Here is a 10,268-nt window from a genome sequence, read left to right on the forward strand (position 1 = left end):
CCCCTTATACTTTTGCTCCTTAAGTTCTTCCACATGTGATCATAGTCTTGAGTGCCAAGGTGTGCTCCAGCCATGGCAACACCTGGGGTGTTACACCCTCCGTCCCAAAATATAATTCGTCATAGATTAAATATACATTTATTAATTAATCTATGCATGTAGTTTGTATGTATGTCTATATTCATTATAATTTGTTCGAATATGAACAAAAAAGGATCAGAATAAACTATATTTTGGAACAGAGGAAATATCTAACATTTGCTTAGGAGGGAAAAAAGGTAACAGAGGTCAACGACTCTGAGCTGTGAGCGTGTGTAACCCGACCCACGAACCCATCTTAATAATGACCCTCGAAAGTCTCCCTCTCATCTGGCCACGCCACCGCTCGCTCAGACCCTCAGGAGACATGTGCATCGTCACTGCCGCAGGTAAACCCCGTCTTGTCCCTCACCCTCCGCAAGCTCGCCCTCCCATGTTGAGCTCACCTCCGACCCCTCGGAAGATCTGCACCCGTCCTTCCTCGCTGACAAGGACGCCAAGGTCTTTGTGGTGGGGCACCGCGGCTTCGTCAGGTCCGCCATCGTGCACCACCTCCTCTCTCTTGGCTTCACCTCAGTCGTGGTCCACACCCGTGCGAAGCTTGACCTGACCCGGTCGGCCGACTTGGAGGCCTTCTTCGCTGCGGAGCGCCTGCGCTACGTGGTGTAGGTGGTCGCCAAGCTCGGCGGCATCCACGCCAACTCCGCCTTGCCCGCTTACTTCATCACCTTGGACACTGCGCTGCACTAGGGCTCCATTCACAAGCTCCTCTTCCTCGGCTCCTCTTGCATCTACCCCAAGTTTGCGCTGCAGCCCATCACGGAGGGTGCGCTCATGTGCGGTCCGCTCAAGCCCACCAACGGGTGGTACGCCGTCCCAAGATCGTCGGCATCAAGATGTGCTAGGCCTACCACGTCTAGCATGGCCTCGATGCCGTCTCCACCATGCCCACCAACCTCTATGGCCCGCACGACAACTTCCACTCGGAGAACTCCCACATCCTGCCCACGCTCATCCGTAACTTCCACGAGGCCAAGGCCACCGACACCCTCGAGGTTGTCGTCTGAAGTGTTAGCATAATCGACAGACAAAATGAAGTAAATCAACCAACAAACCACATAGCCCGACACACAGATTTACGTGGAAAACCCTTCAATGCGAAGGGAAAAACCATGGGCACCAGCCAAACGAAACCTTCACTATGATGTGGAGTGTTTATGGAATGTCATCCTTAGACAATGGCTAACAAGAGGAGTAAAACTAATGACACACATCAAACCCTAGTTAGGGTCACCAATGTATATACAAAATGTGGAGTGTTTACAAAATGCCACACTTGGGCGACGGGCCTCCGCCTCGTTTGCCAACACGACCTCCATATGCAGAATTTGGATCACAAAATCGACAATATCCAACTTTAGATAAATTCGTCTTGTAGCCATAACTTGTAAGCAACTTTCTAAATAACAGAAGGAATAAACTGCTGGTGCCAACATAGTCGCTAGGACTAAGCAATTATACCAACTAAGTTTGAGCAAAAGCTCCAGAAACATGTTTAGTCATCATATCATCTGGATTGAAATGTGTACTGATCTTGCATACCCTCAATTTACCTTCTGCAACTATTTCTCAGATATAATGATACTTACTATCAATGTGCTTTGTCCTCTCATGAAAGATCTGATCCTTTGTAAGGCAAATAGCACGCTAACTGTCACAAAACTGTGTAATACAAGATGTATCTCCACAAAACTCAGCATATAGACATTTCAACCAAACGACCTCTTTTGCTAGCTGAAAGGGAAATGGCCTCAAACTTTTCCTATAATCGATTTTGGTGTTTGACGACCATCATAAACCTTATGGACTAACTAGTTTGCCTAGTTGATCTTTTCACAGGTGCATAAAGTTCATATACACATATAAGGAAAATGACTCTTAGGGCAATTCTATAAGTATGGAGCAAAATAGATTTGCACCAGCCTGCGGCGCACCGGACAGTGTCCGGTGCCCAGGCTGACGCGCATAGCGAACTGGTCGCTCTCGAGAATTCTCAGAGTTCCACGGCTAAAAAACATTGGACTGTCCGGTGTGTCACCGGACTGTCTGGTGAGCCCACGAGCAACGGTCGACTTCGCCAACGGTCGACTGCACCGCAGTCTAAAGCGTCAGAAGGTCAGAGACAGTCTGCGACAATCATGTCGCATCGGGCTGTCCGGTGTGCCAACGAACTGTGTGTTGCACCACAAGGACAGACGAATTCAACGGTCAACAGCTCCAAAATCCAACGGTCGGCTGACATGGCACGCACCGGACAATGAACAGTGGAGTGTACGATGCTCACCGGACTGTCCGGTGTGCCTATCGACAGAGAACTCAACCAACGACTAGAATAGTGGTTGGGGTTATAAATACCTCCAACCACCACCATTCAAGTCATCCAAGTTTTCCACTCTCTACACTCAATACAAGAGAAAAGAATACACTCCAAAGACACATCCAAAGCCTTCAATCCTCTCCAAGTGCCATAATCAAGTCAAGTGATCAAAAGTGTTTAGTGACTTGAGAGAGGGTGATTTGTGTTCCATTTGTTGCTCTTGTTGTTTGGTTGCTTTCTTCTTCTCCTTCTAAACTTTCTAAGTGATTTGTAAAGCTAGCAAGAGACACCTAATTGTGTGGTGATCCTTGTGGGGTCTTTGTGACCCGAGAGATTAAGAAAAATCAACCGGTCTAGGTGACCGATTGAGAGAGATAAAGGGTTGAAATAGACCCGACCTTTATGGCCTCCTCAACGAGAGTAGATTCTTTGGAACCGAACCTCGGGAAACAAATCGTCGTGTCCATTTGTGTTGATCTTCACCATTCGATTTGTTTCTTCCCTCTCCCCTCTCACTAAAAGTTCTCTAGCTCACATTGTTTTGAGTTAGCTCCCAAAGTTATCTGCATTGATTGAGCAACTCATAGCAAGAAGAACTATCTTCCGCACTCCAAATTCACTATTATTTATTTCTAACCCTAACCCCGGGTGAAGTGCATGTTCAAAGTTTATAATTTTTAGGTTTCACTTGTTCACCCCCCTCTAGATGACTTTCACTAGCATCACAAGCTACAACATACTCTACCTTTATAGTAGACAAAGCAACTGTGGCATGTATACAAGACCTCCAACTGACTGCACATCCACCAACTATGAATACATAACCTATCCATAATCTTCCTTTATCCAAATATCCTCCATAATCTGAATCAACATATCCAACAAGTCCCTCTTTGACCTTGCCAAACTACAAACAAGCATTAGACGTACCACGCAAGTACTTGAAAGTCCACTTAACAACTTCCCAATGTGTTCTACTAGGATTAGCCATGTATCTACTAACCAAACTCATAGCATATGACAAATCGGGACGTGAGCAAACCATAGCATACATCAAAGAACCAAACAACATTAGAATAAGGCACCTTTGACATATTCTTTAAATCTTCATCTTTGGTTTGACATTGAGCAAATGACAACTTGAAGTGAGGAACAATGAGAGTACTTACTAGATTACAATAGTGCATATTGAAACGACACAAAACCTTTTGAATATAACTGTGCTAACCGAGGAACAATAAACCAGATTTTGTCTCTCCTAATCTCCATGCCAAGAATCTTTCTAGCGGCTCCTAGGTCCTTCATCTCAAACTCGCTACTTAACTGTTCCTTTAAGGTTGCAATCTCCTTCTTGCTCTTGGCGGCAATCAACATGTCATCAACATATAACAACAAATAGATAGGTGAACCATTAACAAATTTAATATAGACACAACTATCATATTGGGATCTTTTAAAGCCATTAGAAATCATAAATGAACCAAACCTCTTGTACCACTGCCTCGGAGACTGCTTCAAACCATAAAGGGACTTCTTCAATTTGCGAACAAAATTATTCTTACCAGGAACCATAAAATCCTCGGGTTGATCCATATAAATTTCTTTATCCAACTCTCCATGTAAGAAAGTAGTCTTCACATCTAACTGTTCAAGCTCAAGATCTTGCATAGCAACAATACTCAAGAAAGTACAAATAGAACTCTGCTTTACAACTAAAGAGAAAACATCATTATAATCAATCCCTGGTATTTGACTGAAAGATTTTGCAACTAACCTTGCCTTAAACCGTGGAGGCTCATTTGGAGATGAATCCTCCTTTCTTTTGAAGATCCATTTGCAATGAACAATCTTATTTTCTTTAGGTAAGAAAACAATGTCCCATGTACCGTTTTTCTCAAGTGACTACATCTCCTCTTGCATAGCAAACACCCATTTGTCACGATCATTGGAAACCATTGCTTCACTATAAGTGGAAGGCTCTACACTGCAATCAATATCCCCTGCACAACTCAGAGCAAAAGCAATGTTGCATTCTTCAATCAATCTCTTTGGAGGCCTAATATCTCTTTTAGCCCTTCCAACTAGAATAGACTGTTGTGGTTGCTGCACAACAGGAGAAGAATGATCAGTAGACAAAGAATCATCAACAATGGGTGAAATATTGAAAGGGAATTAGGCTTACACCTTTTTCCTAATTGATTTTGGTGGTTGAATTGCCCAACACAAATAATTGGACTAACTAGTTTGCTCTAGTCTATAAGTTTTACAGGTGCCAAATGTTCACAATAAGCCAATAAAAAGACCAAGAAAGGATTCAAACAAAGAGAGCAAAAGACATCCCAAAAGGCACCCTGGTCTGGCGCACCGGACTGTCCGGTGTACCACCGGACAGTGTCCGGTGCACCAGGGAACTCGAAGCTAAACTTGCCACCTTCGGGAAAATGGGAGGCCGCTCCGCTATAATTCACCGGACTGTCCGATGAAGCACCGAACAGTGTCCGGTGCCACACCGGACTGTCCGGTGTGCCAGCGGAGCAACGGCTACTTCGCGCGCAACGGTCGACTGCAACGTATTTAATGCGCGCCTGCGCGCGCAGAGGACAGAGCACGCGCAGTTGGCGCACCGGACAGTCTACAGGACCTGTCCGGTGCACCACCGGACAGCCGAGAGGCCCCACCTGTCAGAGCTCCAACGGTCGAACCCCAATGGCCTGCTGACGTGGCTGGTGCACCGGACAGTGTTCGGTGGCGCACCGGACTGTCCGGTGCGCCATGCGACAGCAGCCTTCCAACGGCCATATTTTGGTGGTTGGGGCTATAAATACCCCAACCACCCCACATTCAATGGCATCCAAGTTTTCCACCTTCAACACATTACAAGAGCTATAACATTCAATTCTAGACACAACCAAAGAGATCAAATCCTCTCCCAAGTCCGGAATCACTCCAAATCAAATAGTGACTAGAGAGAGCGACATTTGTGTTCATTTGAGCTCTTGCGCTTGGATTGCTTCTTTTCTTTCTCATTCTTTCTTGTGATCAAACTCAATTGTAACCAAGGCAAGAGACACCAATTGTGTGGTGGTCCTTGCGGGAACTTTGTGTTCCGTTTGATTGAGAAGAGAAGCTCACTCGGTCTAAGTGACCGTTTGAGAGAGGGAAAGGGTTGAAAGAGACCCGGTCTTCGTGACCACCTCAACGGGGAGTAGGTTTGCAAGAACCGAACCTCGGTAAAACAAATCATCGTGTCTCGCTCTTTATTTGCTCACGATTTTGAAAGGGAATTAGGCTTACACCTATTTCCTAATTGATTTTGGTGGTTGAATTGCCCAACACAAATAATTGGACTAACTAGTTTGTTCAAGATTATATATTCCACAGGTGCCAAAGGTTCAACACAAACCAATTAAAAGAACAAGTTAGGTCTCAAAAGGAAGGAGCAAAAAGGGAACCGAAGGCTGCCTTGGTCTGGCGCACCGGACAGTGTCCGGTGCACCACCGGACAGTGTCCGGTGCACCAGGGTGCTTCAGCTCAAACTCTTCACCTTCGGGTTGAAAGGGAATTAGGCTTACACCTATTTCCTAAATGATTTTGGTGGTTGAATTGCCCAACACAAATAATTGGACTAACTAGTTTGCTCTAGTCTATAAGTTATACAGGTGCCAAGGGTTCACACTTAGCCAATAAAAAGACCAAAAATGAGTTCAACAAAGAGAGCAAGGGATAACCGAAGGCTGCCCTGGTCTGGCGCACCGGACTATCCAGTGTGCCACCGGACAGTGTCCGGTGCACCACCGGTCAGTGTCCGGTGCACCATGGGACTCCAAGCCAAACTTCGCACCTTCGGGAATTTTCAGAGGCGCTTCGCTATAATTCACCGGACATGTCCGGTGCACACCGGACAGTGTCCGGTGCTCCAGAAGAAAGCGACTCTGAACTCGCCAGCTTCGGATTTCCGCTCCGCTATAATTCACCGGACATGTCCGGTGCACACCGGACTATCTGGTGAGCCAGCGGAGCAACGACTACTTCGCGCCAACGGTCGACTGCAACGCATTAAATGCGCGCCAGCGCACGCAGAGGAGCAGAGCACGCGCGGGTGGCACACCGGACAGTCTACAGGACTTGTCTGGTGGACCACCGAACAGCCAGGCGGGCCCACATGTCAGAGCTCCAACGGTCGGAACCCAACGGCCTGGTGACGTGGCTGGCGCACCGGACTGTCCGGTGCGCCATGCGACAGCAGCCTCCACCAAACGACTAGTTTGGTGGTTGGGGCTATAAATACCCCCAACCACCCTACATTCAAGTCATCCAAGTTTTCAACCTTCCAACCACTTACAAGAGCTAGGCATTTAATACAAGACACACCCAAGTGATCAAATCCTCTCCCAATTCCACAAAAGCTTTAGTGTTAAGTGAGAGTGATTTGTTGTGTTCTTTTGAGCTCTTGCGCTTGGATTACTTTCTTTCTCATTCTTTCTTGAGATCATACTCACTTGTAATTGAGGCAAGAGACACCAATCGTGTGGTGATCCTTGTGGGAACTTTGTGTTTCAAGTGATTGAGAAGAAAAGCTCACTCAGTCCGAGGGACCGTTTGAGAGAGGGAAAGGGTTGAAAGAGACCCGATCTTTGTGACCACCTCAACGGGGAGTAGGTTTGCAAGAACCGAACCTCGGTAAAACAAATCCGCGTGTCACACTCTTCATTCGCTTGCGATTTGTTTTGCGCCCTCTCTCTCGGACTCGTTTCTATTTCTAACGCTAACCCGACTTGTAGTTGTGATTAATTTTGTAAATTTCAGTTTCGCCCTATTCACCCCCCCCCCTCTAGGCGACTTTCAATTGGTATCAGAGCCCAGTGCTTCATTAGAGCCTAACCACTCGAAGTGATGTCGGGAGAACACGCCAAGAAAGAGATGGAGACCGGCGACAAGCCCACTACAAGCCACGAGAAGGCTTCATTGGAAGAGTCCCGCAAAAAGGGGAAAGGGAAGGAGAAGAAAGCCTCTTCCCACAAGTCGCATCGGAGTGGCGACAAGAAAAAGAAGATGAGGAAGGTGGTCTACTACGAGACTGATACTTCATCACCGTCCACCTCCGGCTCCGACGCGCCCTCCGTAACTTCTAAGCGCCATGAGCGCAAGAAGTTTAGTAAGATCCCCCTACGCTACCCTCGCATACCTAAACATACTCCATTACTTTCCGTTCCATTAGGCAAACCGCCAACCTTTGACGGTGAAGATTATGCTAGGTGGAGTGATTTGATGAAATTTCACCTAACCTCACTCCACAAAAGTATATGGAATGTTGTTGAGTTTGGAGCACAGGTACCATCCGTAGGGGATGAGGATTATGATGAGGACGAGGTGGCCCAAATCGAGCACTTCAACTCCCAAGCCACAACTATCCTCCTCACCTCTCTAAGTCGAGAGGAGTATAACAAGGTGCAAGGTTTAAAGAGCGCCAAGGAAGTTTGGGACGTGCTCAAGACCGCGCACGAGGGAGATGAACTAACCAAGATCACCAAGCAGGAGACGATCGAGGGGGAGCTCGGTCGCATCCGGCTTCGCAAAGGAGAAGAGCCACAAGACATGTACAACCGGCTCAAAACCTTAGTGAACCAAGTGCGCAACCTCGGGAGCAAAAGGTGGGATGACCACGAAATGGTTAAGGTTATTCTTAGATCACTTATTTTCCTTAACCCTACTCAAGTTCAATTAATTCGTGGTAATCCTAGATATACACTAATGACTCCCGAGGAAGTAATCGGGAATTTTGTGAGCTTTGAGTACATGATCAAGGGCTCAAAGAAAATCAATGAGCTAGATGATCCCTCCACATCCGAAGCACAACCGGTCGCATTTAAGGCGACGGAGGAGAAGAAGGAGGAGTCTACACCGAGTAGACAACCAATCGACGCCTCAAAGCTCGACAACGAGGAAATGGCGCTCGTCATCAAGAGCTTCCGCCAAATCCTCAAACAAAGGAGAGGGAAAGATTACAAGCCCCGCTCCAAGAAGGTTTGCTACAAGTGTGGTAAGCCCGGTCACTTTATAGCAAAATGTCCTATTTCTAGTGACAGGGGCGACGACAAGAAGGGGAGAAGAAAGGAGAAGAAGAAATACTACAAGAAGAAGGGTGGCGACGCCCATGTATGCCGCGAGTGGAACTCGGACGAGAGCTCCTCCGACTCCTCCTCCGACGAGGACGCCGCCAACATCGCCATCAACAAGGGCCTTCTCTTCCCTAACGTCGGCCACAAGTGCCTCATGGCCAAGGACGGCAAAAAGAAGAAGGTTAAATCCAAATCCTCCACTAGATATGAGTCTTCTAGCGATGATAATGCTAGTGATGAGGAAGATAATTTGCGTACACTTTTTGCCAACCTAAACATGCAACAAAAGGAAAAATTAAATGAATTGATTAGTGCTATTCATGAGAAGGATGATCTCTTGGACACTCAAGAGAACTTCCTTATTAAAGAAAACAAAAAGCATGTTAAGGTGAAAAATGCTTATGCTCTAGAAGTTGAAAAATGTAAAAAATTATCTAGTGAGCTAAGCACTTGTCATAAGACTATCGACAACCTTAGAAATGAGAATGCTAATTTGTTAGCTAAGGTTGATTCAAATATTTGTAATGTTTCAATTCCAAATCTTAGAAATGATAATGATGATTTGCTTGCTAAGATTGAAGAATTAATTGTTACTCTTGCTAGCCTTAGATTTGAAAATGAAAAATTGCTTGCTAAGGCTAAAGAATTAGATGTTTGAAATGCTTCCATTTCCGACCTTAGAAGTAAAAATGATATATTGCATGCTAAGGTTGTAGAATTAAAATCTTGCAAACCCTCTACATCTACCGTTGAACATACTTCTATTTGCACTAAATGTAGAGATGTTAACATTGATGCTATTCATGATCACATGACTTTAATTAAACAACAAAATGATCATATAGCAAAGTTAGATGCTAAAATTGCCGAGCATGACTTAGAAAACGAAAAGTTTAAATTTGCTAGAAGCATGCTTTATAGAGGGAGACGCCCTAGCATTAAGGACGGCATTGGTTTCCAACAGGAAGGCAATGTCAAACTTAATGCCCCTCCTAAGAAATTGTCCAACTTTGTAAAGGGCAAGGCTCCCATGCCTCAAGATAACGAGGGTTACATTTTGTACCCTGTTGGTTATCCTGAGAGCAAAATTAGGAGAATTCACTCTAGGAAGTCTCACTCTGGACCTAACCATGCTTTCATATATAAGGGTGAGACATCTAGTTCTAGGCAACCAACCCATGCTAAGTTGCCTAAAAAGAAAACTCCTAGTGCATCAAATGATCATGACATTTCATTTAAAACTTTTGATGCATCATATGTCTTAACTAACAAATCCGGCAAGGTAGTTGCCAAGTATGTTGGGGGCAAGCACAAGGGGTCAAAGACTTGTGTTTGGGTACCCAAAGTTCTTGTGTCTAATGCCAAAGGACCCAAAACCATTTGGGTACCTAAAGTCAAGAACTAAACTTGTTTTGTAGGTTTATGCATCCGGGGCCTCAAGTTGGATCATCGATAGCGGGTGCACAAACCACATGACAGGGGAGAAGAAGATGTTCTCCTCTTACGAGAAAAACCAAGATCCCCAAAGAGCGATCACATTCGGGGATGGAAACCAAGGTTTGGTCAAAGGATTGGGTAAAATTGCTATATCACCTGACCATTCCATTTCCAATGTTTTTCTTGTAGATTCTTTAGATTACAATTTGCTTTCCGTTTCTCAATTATGTCAAATGGGCTACAACTATCTTTTTACTGATGTAGGTGTCACTGTCTTTAGAAGAAGTGATGATTC

The 10,268-nt window shown here is 45.5% G+C and overlaps 1 pseudogene; it reads left to right on the top strand.

Annotated features, from left to right (window-relative positions):
* The first annotated feature begins 406 nt into the window (after positions 1–406).
* Positions 407–1,106, top strand: LOC103629693 (probable GDP-L-fucose synthase 1; annotated as a pseudogene).
* The last annotated feature ends 9,162 nt before the right edge of the window (positions 1,107–10,268 follow it).

Source organism: Zea mays, chromosome 6 (genome assembly GCF_902167145.1).
Source record: "Zea mays cultivar B73 chromosome 6, Zm-B73-REFERENCE-NAM-5.0, whole genome shotgun sequence".
NCBI classification, from domain to species: Eukaryota; Viridiplantae; Streptophyta; class Magnoliopsida; order Poales; family Poaceae; genus Zea; species Zea mays.